The sequence below is a fragment of the Herpailurus yagouaroundi genome, unplaced genomic scaffold, assembly GCF_014898765.1.
Source record: "Herpailurus yagouaroundi ecotype Mexico unplaced genomic scaffold, PumYag 198, whole genome shotgun sequence".
Taxonomy (NCBI): domain Eukaryota; kingdom Metazoa; phylum Chordata; class Mammalia; order Carnivora; family Felidae; genus Herpailurus; species Herpailurus yagouaroundi.
In genome coordinates, this window is record NW_024412429.1 from 26,033,441 (window position 1) to 26,051,801 (window position 18,361).

The following is an 18,361-nucleotide window of genomic DNA, read 5'->3' on the forward strand; positions in this document are numbered from 1 at the left end:
TTTGATTTATCTTTATCTTGCATCACTTTTTGCCCTCACAGATTATCCGTCTGTCATTTCTACTTTTAGTTTTAAGATTTTTTGAAAAAAAAAATTACTTCTTTTCTTTCAGATTCCATCTCTAATTCTCACTTTCTTTTTTTATTTGTTCGGTGGCTTGCATTACTCTTCGATGCGTATCATGCAAATTCTAGAGTTGCTCTAACTCTTTCTTCATTACAAGGAACAAGTATCATAGATTATGTGGTGATAATTGGCAGTGGGCAGAAGAACAGTCATTAAAAACAAATACAAAATGTAACAGCCACAGTCCAAACAGGAGATAGAATCCACATCATAATTTGAACAGTGAATGTTTAAAATTAAGAATTATTAACTCTAACAGGGCCCTGGCACCTGAGGAGTATGGATAACTTTAGACAATAAAGCAATAGCAGATAGAAGAATCAGCCCGCACTCCTGGGACTATGATAATGTGTGCAAAGAAGAGGCTTCACATCCACAAGTGAGCTCCAGAACTTGGTGAAGAGGGTCTGGCCAAGGTACCTGAATGACAGAGAAATCACTTTGAAACTATACTAGAGGGACTTGCTTGAAATCTGCCCTCTGGACCTTGCCCAAAGTCTCCTGTGTTGCAAGAAACGTTGTTTGGGGTAGGGTGTCTTGCTGGAGACATTCTGTTACAAAACTGTCCAGAGAAGGTGCAGGGGGAAGCTGTTTGCCATTGGCTGTTGCTGATCCTGGGGCACTGAGTTCTCCCAACAATCAGTAAAAGGACCTTGAGTTCAAGAACAGAACACAGCCCTGCCACCAGCAAGACGATAACCTTGTCGAACCCTGAACAGTGGACCAAGTTAAGCTGATGGACCCAAACTCCTCACTCATAGAAACTATGAGACAAGAAATGTATGTTGGTTTTAGCTGATCCGTTTGGGGTAATTTATTATGCAGCAATAGTTATTCTTTGGAAACAGTATTTTGACCCTCTGTAACATTATTCCTGGAGCCTTGGCTAATCTTGAATGTAGCTAGTGGAGAAGAATCCAGGTTTTGCCACAGGAGAAGGATGCATCTAGAGTGAAAGATTGTAAATATAAAGGCATCAAACACAGGGTGAATTTTCCCCATGAGACATTTACTGAATTATGAAGTTGAGTAAGACGGGAAACTCAACACTTAAACCACAATTCTCTAAAATACTGAGCTTCATTGATGGCAGTCTTTCATATTAAGAAGCAAAAAACCACTGAGGAGATGCTTCACAGTCATAACATGCTGTAACTTGAAGTTCCGGAAGAGATATAACCTAGAAAAGGGGACAAAGAAATATAGATTGACTATTACAGCTTACTCTCTGATTAGATTGAGATGGTTAGTCACCTACTCTGTCTGCTAGGAAAATAAAAATGTGAAATTCCTTATGGTAATGCAGTATCACGTGAGGTCTCTACAAATGTTTTATGCAGTCTCTGGAGTTCAATTATAGTAATTTAATTTTTAAAATTCATTTCAAAAGAAAGTACAGAATTATTAAACAAACAAACCCAAAATAAAACAGATTTACAGATGATCCAGATCTAACCAACAAGGATATAATTATGGTTAATTTGTTTAAGAACATACAGATAAAAAAGGATAAAACAGGGTACAATATTGAGAATTTCATAAGAGAATTAGAATCTAAAAAATATAATAAAATAGAACTTACAGAAACTGTAATAGAATATGTGAAATGGAAAGTAGATTATTTTAATAGCATAATAATCTAAGAGAAAGAGAATTAGTCAACTGGTCAAAATAAAATATTTACGCTGACACAGAGAAGAGTAAAAGGAAAATACAGAGAAGAGTGTAAGAGACCAATGGAATATACAAGAGTTGCACTAGCTGTAATTGGAGTTCTAGTCAAAGAGAAAGAATTGGGCAGCAGGAAAAATTAAAAAGAGAATGAGTCTTAAAATTACTAACTAATGATACTAAATCACAGGACAGAAATCTGTGCATATACCCAGAAAAATGTATAACAATCAAAGCAAATCAAGTAATACACTTCAGTACATCATAGTCAAAATAATGAAAAGGAAAAGGAAAGAAAGAAACAGAGAGAGAGAAGGATAGAGAGAACATGTTAAAAGCAACCAAAGATAATATAGACATAACATTCAGGCACCTAGGTGGCTCAGTTGGTTGAGCATCTGACTTTAGCTCAGGTCATGATCTCAAGGCTCATGAGTCTGAGCCCCACAACGGGCTTTCTGCTGCCAGCCTGTCAGCATAGATCCCACTTAGGGTCTTCTGTCCCCCACTCTGCTGTCCTCCCCCCACTGTGCTATCCAGAAAATAAATAAATATTTTTTTAAAAAGAAATAGATGAAACATTCAAGAGTAACAGTCTGATAGGTAGCTGAAATATTATAAAAATGTAGCAACCAGTAGACAACATGTGGCATCTTTAAAGTGCTGAACACAAGTAAATGTCCCTTCAAAATCTTCTGCACTGTAATTATTTCTATAAGTATGAAGACAAATTAGAGATATTTTTGAATAAATGAAAACTGAAATAAACTGTCACCAAGAGACCTGTATTTAAAAAACGCCAAGGGACAGAGAACAAACTGAGGATTGCTGGCAGGGAAGTGGGTGGGGGTATGGCCTAAATAGGTGATGGACATTAAGGAGGGTGCTTGTTGGGATGAGCACTGGGTGTTATATGTAAGTGATGAGTCACTAAATTCTATCCTGAAAACATTATTACACTGTATGTCAACTAACTTGAATTAAAATAAAATTTAAAACAAAAGAAAGAAAAAAACATTTTAATAAAATATTGATAAATAAATAAACAATACTTTCATACATACATACATACATACCTCAATAAAGCTAACGGGCATTATTTACTCAGAAGGAAATGATACCAGAAGAAAAGACAGAGAAGCAGAAAAGAATGAATAAAAACAGCATAAAATAGAAGTTAAGATTGTATAAAAATGAGTATGCTGTATAGAGTTTTAAATATATACATAATACAATTCTTGAAAAGAAAAACACTAAATAGGGGATGAGGATAAATGGAATTTGTAAAACTTATCATTTATATTAGGTTATGAGAAGTCAAGTGTGCATGTTGTAATACCTTGAAGTAAAAATATTTAGTGTAAAAAATTTCAGTAAACTGAAAAAATAGTGAAGAAATGTATACTAACACCTTAGTAGAGAAAAAGTTAAACAATAACAATAAACATTACATTAATACAAAAGAAAGCAACAAAGGAAAGAAAAAAGGAATATAAAGCCCCTAGTAAAAATAGGAAACATGTAGTAAAATTTTAGATACAAACCCAAGTATATCAATAAATTAAATGTAAATGATCTAAATATACATACAACAAGGGTTTATATTAAGAATCTATAAAGTACTACCACAAATCATAAGGACTAGATAGAAAACCAAAAAGATATGTACAAAATATTTATATAAGACAATCTGTGCTATACGACTTTGTTAAGTTTACTTAAATATGCCATTGATAGAGTTCTAGAAAGATAGTCATCAAAATCTTAGAGGTGGTTTCTACTGTGTCAACATTTAAATGATGTTAATGTATTTATTATACAGTTCTTTACTATATTATTTATATATTAGCAATATATAATTTTTTATAATTTGGAAAACACTTATTTTTATTATATATTCACCTTGTAGGTCTTGTCTTCATTTCCCAACAGCTAAACTTGTGTCAGAGCTACATAGGAAAATTATTTAAGCCTCTTCCCTCATTAATAACCCGTTTAAGTTTCTAAAAAATTCAATTCTCCTTCCCAAGGAATTAAATCAGATTCAATAAAACTTATTAGCACCTTACTGAACATATTGTACTTCCATTTTAAAGATGCAAAATACCTGAGGCACAGAATACCTTCATTAGAGCTGCGTTAGTGACAGAATTTGGTTAAAAGCATTGCATGTATTTCTCTTGCTTAGTGTGAACCCAAGTGCTGTGAAACATGGGATAAAAATGGTTCTCTTATAAATGGAAATAAGCTAAGGTAGAGTAAAACCTATGGTCAAAAACTTACAAGTACTCCAGAGTGAAGTTGAATTTCCTCTCTATAATCCTTTACTGATAGGTTTATATATAAGTTTATTAGGTTTATCAATCTTCCTTAACACAGTTACATGCTATAAAACATCTGGTAAGGAAAAACAGAACACAGTATTTGACTTAATGCTAGTACAGTCAGGATATATATTTCTTATTATATTAGTAACAGACACAATTCCACAATACAATAAGTAAAAATGTTTCCCCTTAAAAGCAAAGTACTCCCTTCTTGGAAATAAATTACCCTGGTGAGGACCATCATGGGGCTCCCGAGAATAGGTAATTCACTTCAAATGAATGAACCCTCAACCAAAGGGAGAGTGCTTCTCCTGGTGAATTTTAAACTGTCGTTTCACTTTCTGCCTCAGTTTCCTTATTTAAAACATATGGTAATACACAGCCCTTTTACAAGTGGGGATAATACGAGTGTATTAACAGGCAAGTTATGAATATATTGACACAGATTTAAATCTCCCCACATGACAAATCCCATACACATGCTGAATAACAGACTCCAGCATTAAACTCATCTGTTTTTTTATTCACACTAACTTCTCAGCATTGTCTGAAACACACATGTGTACTAAACAAAAATCTCCCTGTATTTTACCACCTTAGGAACATCACTAGATAAGTATCTCTTGAGCTGAATACAAAGTATTCTGGGGTTGTTGGGCTTTTTCCCCTACTATAAAAAGACAATAACTGCTGGGGTCCTTTCGGTTAGAATGAGCAATTGACGTCTTTTTCAATTGTGCCGTACTTATAAAATTGAGCAGTTTATATTCATCTGGGTGCTTTGTTTATTCACTTCTGTGTGAGCTATTGTGAACTGGAACTTTAACATGTAGTTGCTTTTGCCATTCTTTAGTGAAAAGATTTGTAATGTGCACCTCCCCCACAGTACTTGAAAAATATACACTTTATTGACCCATTATTGGATGTTTTGTGGTTCCTGAGACAATTTTATATAATTACATTGTGAATTCTGGCTTGAGTTCAAGCATCTTTGAAAGTGAAGTTCTGGGGGCGCCTGGGTGGCGCAGTCGGTTGAGCGTCCGACTTCAGCCAGGTCACGATCTCGCGGTCCGTGAGTTCGAGCCCCGCGTCGGGCTCTGGGCTGATGGCTCAGAGCCTGGAGCCTGTTTCCGATTCTGGGTCTCCCTCTCTCTCTGCCCCTCTCCCGTTCATGCTCTGTCTCTCTCTGTCCCAAAAATAAATAAACGTTGAAAAAAAAAAAAAAGAAAGTGAAGTTCTGATTACTGACTTGTATGCATAACATAAGTAGGAGTAAATGAACACCTCCCTCAACCTTCCCCAGACACTCAGTTCTAACCTCATCTCCCCTTTCCTTTGCTTCCCTTTGAAACATGTAGAGTAAGGTCAGATTGTATTTGAGCATTTGGTAGTTAAGGATGTGTTTTATTTCCTCCCTCATTTGGCACCATTTGTTGTATCTAAACAGGTAATCTTTCCTCTTTGAGTCACCAGAAATAAAACACAGCCTCTCAGAAAGCGTTGGAGACTTTTAAAGGACCATTACTCTTCTAGACAGTGAATACACTGCTTCCGCAGAAAAAGAAAAGTATCTTGTCTCTCCCTGTCTCTCTCTCCCTCTCTCTCTTCTTCCTCTCTGTCTCTCCTCCTTGTATCTCTCTTTTGCATTGCATAATAAGAAATACTGTTGTATCATATACACTGATGGACCTTTCAGTGCAGAAAGGGAATGCAGGAAGAATCCACCAAATGCTGAGTGCTAACTAAACAGACCTCATTTCATCAAAAGGTTGCAGTTAATAGTAAGAGACTCACTAAGGTGTGGCATATGGACTCAAAGCCTTTGAGCAGGATGAAATTGAGTTGAATGTCAGCTGCTTTGCTTATGGACTATATGACATGCAACTTACAAAGAAACGTAGATGTGAATCTCAGTTTTTATATCAATAAAATGGGAATAATAAATTCTGCCTTGAATAACTGTTTTTCTTTGACACTTCTTCCTCGTAACTTTTGAACATAGACGTTCCTCAGACAAGGTGTCTCATGTCTCTGCGTGTATTCTGACTTGCTGAAGGATATCGTCCACTCGTGATGTTTTGACCCCATCTTTACACCATTAACTCCAAAATGTGTATCTACAGCCAAGACATCTCCAGACTCTGTCTATGTATCCCCACCAGCCTAGTTCACGTCTCCTAAAATTCTTAATTGTATCTCAAACTTAAACCAAACTATGGATCTCCCTCCTGACCTACAGCTGATTCCCTTCTGGGGCACCTGGGTGGCTCATTTGGTTAAGCATCTGACACTTGATTGCAGCTCAGCCCATGATCTCACAGTCATGAGTTTGAGCCCTGTGTCAGGCTCTGCAATGAACATGGAGGCTGCTTAAGATTCTCTCTCCCTGTCTCTTTGCCCCTCCCCCACTCGCTCGCTCTCTGTCTCAAAAGTAAATAAATTAATTAATTTAAAAAATGGATTACCTTCCAACATTCTTTTCCTCAGTGAAGAGGAAATCCTCCAATACTTAATTCAAAAACTGGAGATAACTGGAGTTATCTCGGACATTTGTCTTTTAAATGTCTCTCAAAATCTGTCCAGTTGTGTCTGTCTTTCTTCCAACAAACTGATTCCAAGAACCATCACTCTGTGCCTCCCTAGAGAGACACAACATGTGTTTAACTGACATTTTCACGCAGTGGGTTTTTTTGGTTTAGGGGGTTTCTTTTATTTTAGAGAGAAAGGGAGAGGGAGTGCATGCTGGCGAGAGGGGAAAAGGAAGAGAGAGAAAGAGAGAGAGAGAGACAGACAGACAGAGACAGACAATCTCAAGCAGGCTCCATGTTCAGCACAGAGTGCAACTCGGGGCTCAATTCTATCACCCTGGGATCATGACCTGAGATGAAATCAAGAGTCAGACACTCAACCGACTGCACCACCCAAGCACCCCCACATAGTTTAATACTCCTTACAATAGAGTGATCTTTTAAAATGCAAACCTGATCATATTATATTCTGTCTTAAAATCCAATTGTAAAATAGTTAATGTGCATTGAACATTCAGTGTGTTCTAGATCTTGCCTTAAGGATTTTACGTAAGTCACCTCATTCTATACATAAGATGGGAATTGTTGTTATTATTACTAAATTGTTATTATTATATTCATTTTATAGCTGAGAAGACTGAAACACTAAGAGACTAAGAAACATGCTCATGGAAACCCAGCTGCTAAGTGGAAGAAGCAGGTCATAGTCTAGGTTTAGAGTTCACATCCCTAACAAGACACTACACTGTTGCCCAGTATCTCCTGTTCATTCTTGAGAATAGACAAAGATTTAAGAATATCTAGCTACAATGCTCTTATTAAACCCATCTTGCAATGTGTGTGATTGACTTGTAGATTGCAAGAACCCATTCATAAATTTTCAGGAATATTGCAAGCTTATTGGTAAGCATAGCCATTATTAAAAACGAAATTTTAGGGGCCCCTGGGTGGCTTGGTCGGTTAAGTGTCCGACTTCGGCTCAGGTCATGATCTCACGGTCCGTGAGTTCGAGCCCCGCGTCGGGCTCTGGGCTGACAGCTCAGAGCCTGGAGCCTGCTTCAGATTCTGTGTCTCCCTCTCTCTCTGACCCTCCCCCGTTCATGCTCTGTCTCTCTCTGTCTCAAAAATAAAATAAAAACGTTAAAAATTAAAAAAAAAATAAATTTTATTAACTTACAATTAAATAAATTTTCTTAAAACTGAAGGCAAAGATAATAATTACTCAAAGCTCATCATTTCCTGCTTATCTTTTGCTCTTGAGGTTATGTCTCAGCATAGTAAAAATACAATATAATGGTGAGCTACCGGAAATCTCTTCCCAATTCCGTGTTCATATGATACTGCTCATGGTTGGGGCATTAACTGCATAAAAACTGTAAATGTTTCAAATCAGGACTTTGTTCATCATTTTTGCTCTAGGCTTAAGAAAATAATGGAGAAAAATATTAATGATAACTGAGTAAACTTAAGATGTTTGCTGACTATTGACATTGTATTGTGACCAGCACAAAAAAATTGAGGAGATACACTTTCAGTATTCAAAGATTAGTATCCAAATCAGTAAAGGTGTTTCTCATACCATCAACGAATGAGTGAAGTTCTGACACGCATATTTGTTTCATTTCCATCTTGCTCTTTCCTGTAAATGAAAACATCAGCTAACAGTCATGTTGGAATCATATTCTCTCATCAGTTGCAACTATTGTCTATGGACACACTAGATGGGCAAAAATCAATAAAAGTATTCTGTGAAAATCAATTACATGGAATTGATTTTAATATTATCTAAAACATGTAAGCTATTCTATATACATTTAAATATAAAGCATTTTATGAATTCTGAAATATTGTTCAGATAACCTAAGATGTATCTTCCTTTTAATAAATTTGACAAAATTGGTAAATCCTTACTGCAAGGTGTTTTGAAAGCTATAAATCATGCACTTTGTAAACAAAAGAGACTCTTCTTTTTATTTTTTCATATATCCCACAGGTTTTTATAGAACTTATAGACTTGATAACTATGTGATATGTTCCAAAGTATTCTATAAACTTGACATGTTCTTGTTTGACATTGATCTCCAGCAAGAAACCAGGCAGGGAACTTAAAGAGATGATTTATGAGTATAGAAAAAAATGAATAACCATCACCAGAAGACAGCCTGTGTTTATTTGACTCAAGTAATGGCAGACTAACTATATTCAAACACTTTGAAAAGAGATGAGACTCTTGTATTGTTGAAATGCAATATTTATGTAATATATTTTTTGTCTCAATAAAGCATTTGACAGATTCAAGACACTGGGTAAACAAAATGTTGAAATATGGATTGAATAATAGCACCAATGAACATAATTAGGAGACATATATCAAATCAACACACTTTGCATGAGTTGAATTTATGCAAGAAAATAGAATGAGTAGACCTGATGAGGAGGGGATTTTCTATTACCAGATGTTTGTTTAACCAATACATGCATGCAAGCTGGACATACCTATATAATAGAAGGGTTAAGAAGGTTGTATGAGGTTGGCCTAGAATCCATTTCAACGGGCCCTTTATGTTCTTAAGATGGTTTCAAATGTCTGTGTAAATTGTAAAATATTTATTTCTAAAATAAGGTGTTTTAAGTTTTTTTCTATGAAAACATTATGATAGCTAAAGATGTATATAACCCCATTCTAGAATTTGACCAAGTAAATTAGTCACTGGGTTAGTTTTAAATGCTAAGCACTGCACCTGGTATCTCAGAAGTATCCTAGATGATGAATATATTATTCTCAAAAGACAAGATGGGAATCAGATCAAATGTTATTATCCTTATATAAAAATAGACTCATTTTTATCCTCTAGGATTCAACAGGGACTTGGAAGTCAGTACACTATGCTTCTGTTTTGTTTGAAGCACTTTCAACACCTTGATTTGATAATCCAGGAGTTGAATATTCTTGAAACATTTTACTCTTGGAAAGAAATGTTCACATCAAATTACTAATTTTGGATTACTATTTATCATAATCTGTACCCCCCCCAAAAAAAAAGAAAAGAAAAGAAAACACTGGAAGGAACTGAAAGTACCAAATATCATAGAAGGCCTGTCAATGGAAAAGGATTACCTTTAAATTCTAAATGCAGAAATTTGTCATAATTACTATCACTATAAGAAAATAAAAGTAATAAAAATAAGTGCATGAAAGTGAAGCATGTTGTAAAACATCTCAATCACCAGAAAATATTAAAAGGTAGAAATAATAACACCATATCTTGGTGCTGATTAGCAATTAGATTTCAAAGTTTTTAAACTCCATCTGGTCCTAAAGTGTGGGTAACTCTAAGTTTCGATTACTTAGAACCGCATTCAGCTTCAAATAATAGAAAACCTAAGCAACGATTTGTCCACAAATAGAGATCTGTTTTTCCAACAGAACAGAATGTCCAGAGGAAGGAAGTTACTTGTCTTGCTTTCTTTGTTCACTGTTGCCATCAAACACTCTACTTTTCTGCTTTGTTGCCTCAATGTGTTGGCTTCTCATTCTCTTGAATTGTATCTCGTAATCACAACCAATCAGCCACAAATCTCTGCCTAAAACTTTGTGCTCAAAATTTCGAAGTACAAAAAAACAAAAAACAAAAAACAAAAAAACAGGCTAAGAATTCAGGGCAAGTGGGAATTTAGTATTTCCTATTAATAGAGAGGGTAATGATGTTTCTAATATTGTGAAAGTATTTTTACAGAAAATAGAAAATAAACAAATACTTTCAATTTGATAGCAGTTGGTTTCAACTGCTTAGTAGTTCCAGTAAACCATCATCCTTGGCTACAGAATCAATATGTTTTAGTTCTGGCATGAATCTCATGGGTCATCTGGCCCAGCGTCTTACTTTAAAGATAAAGAAAACTGGGATAGAGACAACTTAAATTATTTGTTCAAGATCATACATGCTACAAAGTTGTGGGTAAACAGCAGTCACAGATTGCTAGCAAGAACATATTTTTTAGGTACCCATAGAGATCTGTACACAGACACATAAAAAGACTCACAGTCTAATGGCTGGATTGGAAAGCATCCAGCGTATTGTAATGGTACTGAGATCTATGTGGGAAACATATTCAGAATTTCTTTTTATCCTCATCCAGATTTTAATACTAGATTTAAACGTTCTGCATTAAATAATTGATTCCCAGTCTTTGCAGGTGGGATTTAGTACAGTAACACAAAATAATAGGGAAACGGCATTTAGCAGCATCATTGTTATTTGCCTTTCAATTTTTTTTTTCTTTTCATTTGAGTTGATCTGTGTTTTTAAATGTTACCTTTGGAAAATCTGTCCACAAAGCATTGGAAAAATAGGGAACTATATTTAAATGGTATAATTGTCAAGGAACCCATGTGTAATTGTGCCATACTGAAGCAGAAAGTATTGAGTCACATCCACAGATGATATTTTATAATAGGCATTAAGAAATTTAAAAGTATGTAGACTTATTGGCAGCAAATTACCCATAAGTTGGAGGGGATGATTGGCGCAGAACAAAAAGGTCAATTGTGCTTGGAAAACACATCCTTCCCGTAAGACAGCCCCCAAGTAAAGCCACAAAGCAGACATGTGTGAACCTTGAAATAAGCAGTATTTTCAAATAAGTGAAGTAATTGTATATGAATTCATTGTGTACATAAGTGTAGCACCCTACCTGTATTAGAACTGAGAGCTATAAAACCAGAGAGGCATGTTATGGAATCAGAATAACCTGAAAATGGGTTGACGATCTCAGCTGCCTCGTGTGTAAACTGGGAATAATAACAGTATTTACTTCACTGTGCTGTTATGAGAACAAAATGAGATAAGGCAAAGCAAAGCACCCAACACAGGGGCTGGCATATAGTGAGCACTCAGTGACTATCAGTGGTTACTATTATTACAAAGCCACATCCTTCCCTTCCCAGGGAACCAATGACACAACCTGGAAAGATGAGCTGCTGGTAACTCACAGACATGAAAACGTGACACACCGGATCTCGGCACCCTTGGCGTCTACCTAAAGACTTTTTACATGTCTTAAACATCACTTCCTTGTTCACAGGTGCTAAGGGACAGTAGCATTGAAATGGTATTCAACGGTGTCATAGTCCTGTCATTCTATTAACTGTCTTTAAGCCAATGGGATTTATGGAGGATAGAGAGGTTTATTATCTTATTATCCAAAATATATTCCATGGTGTGTAAGTCAAACTTACAATTTGAGCATCAAATAGTGTTGGCTATTCTTTATTCTCATTTTATTCCAGTGCAGAGTACGCCAGATATGCTAAAAGTACTGGCCAGAAAAGCATTCTATTTAACCAGCATTCTCATTGGAAATAGTGATCCTCCAAATATAGCTCTCCATTGATTTTTACCACCACAGTGATAAGTCATCAAGTATCAGTGCCACTTAGGCAGTGTGGCTGTGTGTGTGTGTGTGTGTGTGTGTGTGTGTGTGTGTGGTGATGAGTATGTGTATGATTGAGAGAGAGAGAGAGAGAGAGAGAGAGAGAGAGAGAAGAGATTGAGAAACAGAAAGAGACATTGAGTGGGGGGAAATCTGTGTTTATTATATTATTGCTTTTTTCATCCTAAGATGACTCCGTTTGGTGCTGTGAAATTTTTAAGTGCCAACCAAGATGCAAAACCATCACTGTCACACAGAATAAACCCTTAAATGAGCAGATGCAGTTGTGTTTGTCTAATATGCTATTATTGATATGTCATTATTTCTGTCTACCTTTCTCTCTGGGCATTGATCACTTTTGCTCAAATTGAACACTCTTAATTTGTCCTATTTATGCCATAAGAAACAGCAACTTACATCACTTGCCCTTCAGTATTCCTCAGCTAAGCTTCATGTCTTCTAATAAATCATTCTTCCTTGATGGGGGGGCATATTTTATTCATCTTTGGGTCTGCAGAGCTTGGTATAGTGCTGCTGGTTCACAGTAGACACTGAATGACTAGCCACCATATTGAATTGAACTATACCATTTAAAATTGTCTTTAGGCAAGGGTTTTTATATCTACCCCCTCTGGCTTTTCTAATTGAATTCAAATAATTTGAAGTGAAGTTTCAATTGTTGTAGAGGGGTGGCATTTCCATCCTTAATTACCAGTGACCTACTCTTATCTATCGATGTTAACTCTGGTCTTTTAATGTCAAACATGACATTGATCCAGAAGCCAAATGTGATTCCTTCAGTTTGGATAAGAGCCTGAACCTATATTGTTTTGGATGACATTATCATACATGAACCTTAAACATGCTCTTTATGGTAATGCAAACTTCCTAGTCTAGAAACTCTAGCATAGTTTCTACCTTAGAGGCAAGATGGAAACATCATCCTTACTGTTGTATCTCTCATTGTTTCAACATCTGTAGCATGGTAAATTTCTGCATGTTCTTCCTATTTTTTTCTCTCAGGAAAGGGGCTGTGGAAAAGGTATTTTAACATTCATATTTTCTAGTGAATGTTATTAAAATTCTATTAATTCTAATATTTACTATTGTTGTAGTAATCTTTTATTAATAAATAAGATCAAATTGCAAAATTTAATGATTAATTTTCTCCCCTAATTTATTAGACTGTTAACAAATTGTCATCCATTTAACTCCTTTCCTTTTTTCTTAAAAATCCATCCTCAGTAAACATTATAAAACCAATCATAGAATAATGAAAACCTAGGAATATTATGGTATAACTTGTAAACTTAAAGTGTAAATTCTTGAGAACTGATTATGGTGAGTTTTTAGATTTCATAACTTAATGGCACTTTTGAAATAAATTGCCCTAAGTCCTTCATTGTTGAAATAAGGAAGCTAAAATTATGTGCCAATGATCGCCCCCAGTCATAGTTGGTGAGATGCTCAAACTTGACAGAAGATTTTCTCACTTTAGGTCTAAATATTTTACTCTTAAATCATGTGACCTCTGACTAATCCCTTTAAAAAGGAACTGAGTAGAGAATGTGTATGGGTGCCATTTACAGACACATAGAGCCACATACTCATTGTTGGCAGGTACTATCAATTACTATGCAGATAACTGTATATATACCATGGTGGTATATCATCAATTCAAATATTTAGTGACAATACCAACTTAATGTCTTATTTGAAAAAGCTACTAAATGTTAAGAAATCAAAAACCTGTATCATCAATTGCAGTGATGCCAGAAAGAGGCATGGAGCATAGAAATGTCACTGTTTGGGGGAATGTGTTTGACTTTTCATACCAGAGCCAATCCTTCATACGAGATATATTCATACGAGATATATTCATACATCATGAATATATTCATATGAGATATATTCATACGAGATATATTCATACTTCATACCTCATATGAGATATATTATTAGTTACACCTATTTCATAATATCTGCTATATCATACGATTAGTTTTCCTTATTAACAACATTATGACCAATTGCTACCATTTTTGAGCACCTACTTAGAGCCAAGTTTTACTACATCATTCAAGAGATTACAACAGGTCCCATAAGTGGAATCTAAAAAAAATAATAATAATAAATAAAAATAATAAACAAACAAAAAAGCAGAATCAGACCTATAAATACAGTGAATAAACTGATGGTTGCCAAAGGGCAGGGTGGTAGGTTGGGCAAATTGGGTGAAGGAGAGTGGGAGATACAGGTTTCCAGTTAGGGAATGCACAAGTCATGGGAATAAAAGGCATAGCATAAGGAATACAGTCAATTATATTGTAATAGCAATGTAATAGGACAGATGATAGCTACACTCGTGGTGAACATAGCATAATGTGTAAACTTGTCAAGTTACTAAGTTGTACACCTGAAACTAATGTAGCATTGTGTGTCAACTCTACTCAAATAAAACCATAAAGAAGATGTACAACAATTCTGCAAGATAGATATGATTGCCCTCATTTTACCAAAACAATATTGTTACCAAAAAAATACCAAATTGCTAAGTAAGAGAAATAGAATGAAAAATCCAGGTACACCATAACAACCTCTACCAAATCAATCACCCCAAGTAAATAAATAACTCTTGCTCTCTTCCCATAAATCATTCTCCCTCCTTGTGCCTGTTTGGATTCTTTGGAAAGAAAATGCCAAAGCAGAATTTGCAGTACAAAAGATTTATTTCAGGTAATGTGTGTGACAGCTAACAGAAGAGAAAGCAGAAGTGGGCAAAGCTCTCCGACTGTGGTGTAGGTCTGACACTTGTGGAAGAAAGGGGGGACAATTAGGAAGAGAGAGACTCAGGCTATGGTATAGGTGTGAGAAAGTCTGAAGCTCAAAGGGGTCTAAAGACTGTCAGTAGGGGAATCCTGCCTTCAACAGAAATAACAACATCCCGCTCTATTATGCTTGGGCATTGGTTAAAGCTGCCTAAGGAGAACATATCCTCACCTTGCTGCAATCAGAGATGGTCCTTGAGGCAGGATGTCTCTTAAACGGTGATTAGAGTAGTGCATTCCTATGGCCAACTTCCTTTGTAAAAGTCCCTTAGAAGTTCTTAATTTCCTTGACTAAAATGGGGACACTTGATCTAACTTAAAGTTTTAGCATTTGTTCTGCTAGTAACCAATTACTAGAAAGCATCTAGGAATTTACCAGTACATAAAAAGCACTCGAAATATTTTCATGAAAATAAATGTAGGGCATTCAATAACACCACTTTTAGTATTTTAAATACACTATCTTTACAGTTATTGGCTAATTGGGTAGAAAAATAGAGAAATGGTCTTTCAGAATGTATCATTTTAAGTTTATCATTCTCAACCCTGGATTTGCTTTTGCCAGTGCTAGGGATAACCCTAACCCAAATGCATCAACCATTAAACATCTATGGCCAGCCACTAGTACTATGGAAGAAACATCATTCCCGAGGGTAATATTCCTGTTACTATTTTATATTATCACACTCAATTAAAAAATTCTAAAGTAAAGTTCATTGCAATGTGATTGCTCAACTCCCAAGTGAATTGAAGACTGTTAACTTGGCCAAATGAGATAGGTCTTTATTTTCCAGCCCTTATCTGGATAATTTAGGCAGAAAATAAAACCACTGAGGAAGGGCTGAAAGATTGTTTATTTTAGAGTTGATAAGATTATGGGAAAATTAAATTAAAGAACTACTCAGTGTACACCAAGGAAGATATTTTTCATACTATGAAAAATATAATGATGGAGCATATTTTCTCTATCTTCACTAACAGTTGAGCAAAGGAAAATTAGTGCAACCATAACAAATCTATTTTCGAGTGTAAGAAAAATTATCCTATATTTGGGATTCTTATACTACAGAATAAGTCACTAAGGTAGGTAATATAAATCTTTCTATGGGTGTACTGATTAATTAATTAATTAATTCATTCATTCATTCATTCAATATTATTTTTCAATATTTACTATATGTAAAATTTTAGGCTTTACAGTGGAATATCATGAAACATAGTATGAAATAGAAGTCTAGACCACGATAAGCGTCCATTCTGTCTATAACTTAAAATCAATGTCAAAAAGTAAGCCAGAGTGACAACAGAACGTTAGAGTAGCAATTTCAAAACTCTGTCTCATTGCAAAAGCAAGCTATGAGCTGGCAAAAACTGTCAGAATTAACTTTTTTTTTTTTTTTTGAATTCTGGAATCAGAACACAACAATCAGGGGAATATTTAATGAAGAGAAAAACTGTTGGATTTTGGTAAGAGAGCTCTGGGGCACTTTAAACTCATGTGGTTGCCATCTGCACGACTCAGTTTAGCAGCAGCAGCCTTGAGATGGCAACCTGTGTTGCTGGTGCAGGTTATTGGTACCAGAGGGATCAATATGGACCTTGTTCTTAAAGAATTGTGGCTGTGTGTTTTGGCCTGTCTAGTGGATGTCTGAAGGGTCATCTCAAGGGCTTGATGTGTTTCATCTACCTCAGAGCTGTCACAGGATTGTGACAGCATCCCCAGCAGTGTTTGCTGAAAACATGTAAAGGTAAATGTATTAGCCATGGCCACTTGGACCAAATTAGAATATTTGAGACAAACAAGAGACCAAGAAGCTTGGGAATAAAGAGGATGGGGAAGGAGAAACATAGGGAGGAAAGGCTTTGAAAACCTCCCACATAGTCTCAAGTATATAGATGGTCATGAAAATGGTTAAGTCTGAATGCACGCTCAGAAAACACCTGAGAAGAACCTAAGTTTTCACCTCTGGCTGAACTTCAGGCTCTGTGTGGCAGGAAGTCAGGAAGTGAAGACCACAGCAATCTTATAAATTACCTGGCAAGTGGGGTGCCTGGGTGGCTCAGTCAGTTAAGCATCTGACTCTTGATTTTGGCTCAGGTCACGAACTCACGGTTTGTGAGTTGGAGCCCAGTTTGTGAGCTTGAACCCCACATGGGGCTCTGTGCTAACAGCACAAAGCCTGCTTGATATTCTCTCTCTCTCCCTCTCTGTCTCGACCCCTCCACTGCTCACACTTTCCCTCTCTTGTCTCAAAAACAAAACAAAACAAAACAAAAAACAAAACAAATAAACAAACAAAAACTACCTGGCAAATCTTGGAGTGCCTGAATACAGAGTCCATCTGAAAAGTCAAAGAGAGGTGGTTGTTGTTTTTTTCTCCTGTCTTTTTTGGTTTTAAGTACTTAAGAACATCTCTGTCAAATCTTTAGCTGACTACAAAGCTGAAGAAACAGAAATGTCCGTGGCCAATAAGACAAAGAATGTATATTAACAAAATTAGTTTAGAAAAAGAACTAGACAAACAACCCACCAAAACAAATTGTAACAACAAACTATGGGGAAGGAGAAGAATCTGATTTCTAGAGTTACCACACTGCAATGTTCAAAATATCCATCTTTCAACAAAAAAATTATGAGACAGGCAAAAAAAAAATAATAAACATGAATGTTCATACCACTAAGAGGAAAAAAAATTAGTAGTAACTGTCACCAAAGAACCCCTGAAATTGATCTGACCTAACAAGTAATTTAAAATAATTGTTTTAAATATGTTAAAGGAGCTAAATGAAACCAAGAGAATGATGCCTCACCAAATGGGTAATATCACTTAAGAGATGGAATTTGTTTTAAAGCCATATAGAAATTCTGGAGGTAAAAGGTATAATAACTAAAAGAAAAATTTCAGTAAAGCAGTTCAATAGCAGTTTTGAATAGACAAAAATAATATCTGTAAATTTGAATATTGATTATTTGAGAGCATCCAGGGTGAAAAACAGAAAGAAAAAAAATAAAGAAAAACAATAAAGAAAGATGAGACTTCTGGAACACCATCAAGCATATCAATATAAACATAATGGAGTCCCAGAAGATGAGGAGAAAGAGACCGTGGTCAAAATAATATTTGAAAAATTCACGGCTAAACACTTGCTAAATTTGCATACTGAATCTACACATCTAAGAATTTCGACAAACCCAGGTTGAGTAAACTCAAACAGTTCTACACTAAGACTTCTTGAAAATTGTTGAAAGACAAAGAAAGAATTATGAAAGTAGCAAGACAGAAGTGAATTGTCTCAAACAAAGGAAACTTAATAGTATTAACAGCCATTTCTCACCAGAAACTCTAAAGGCCAGAGGGCAGTATGATGAGATATTTAAAGTGTTGAAAGAAAAAAAAAATCTGTTAGCCAAGAATTCTATATCTGGTAAATTTCCTTCAAAAATGAA

At 35.5% G+C, this 18,361-nt stretch overlaps 1 long non-coding RNA gene across 1 annotated transcript in view; it reads right to left on the reverse strand.

Annotated features, from left to right (window-relative positions):
• Window positions 1-907: 907 nt before the first annotated feature.
• LOC121013132 (uncharacterized) overlaps window positions 908-18,361 on the reverse strand; it is a 63,979-nt gene continuing 46,525 nt past the window's right edge. The window contains exons 4-6 of the long non-coding RNA XR_005782519.1: window positions 8,232-8,291; window positions 4,081-4,194; window positions 908-1,306 (exon numbers count right to left, since the gene is read on the reverse strand). This is a non-coding gene — a long non-coding RNA (uncharacterized LOC121013132). The remainder of the gene's footprint in view (window positions 1,307-4,080; window positions 4,195-8,231; window positions 8,292-18,361) is intronic.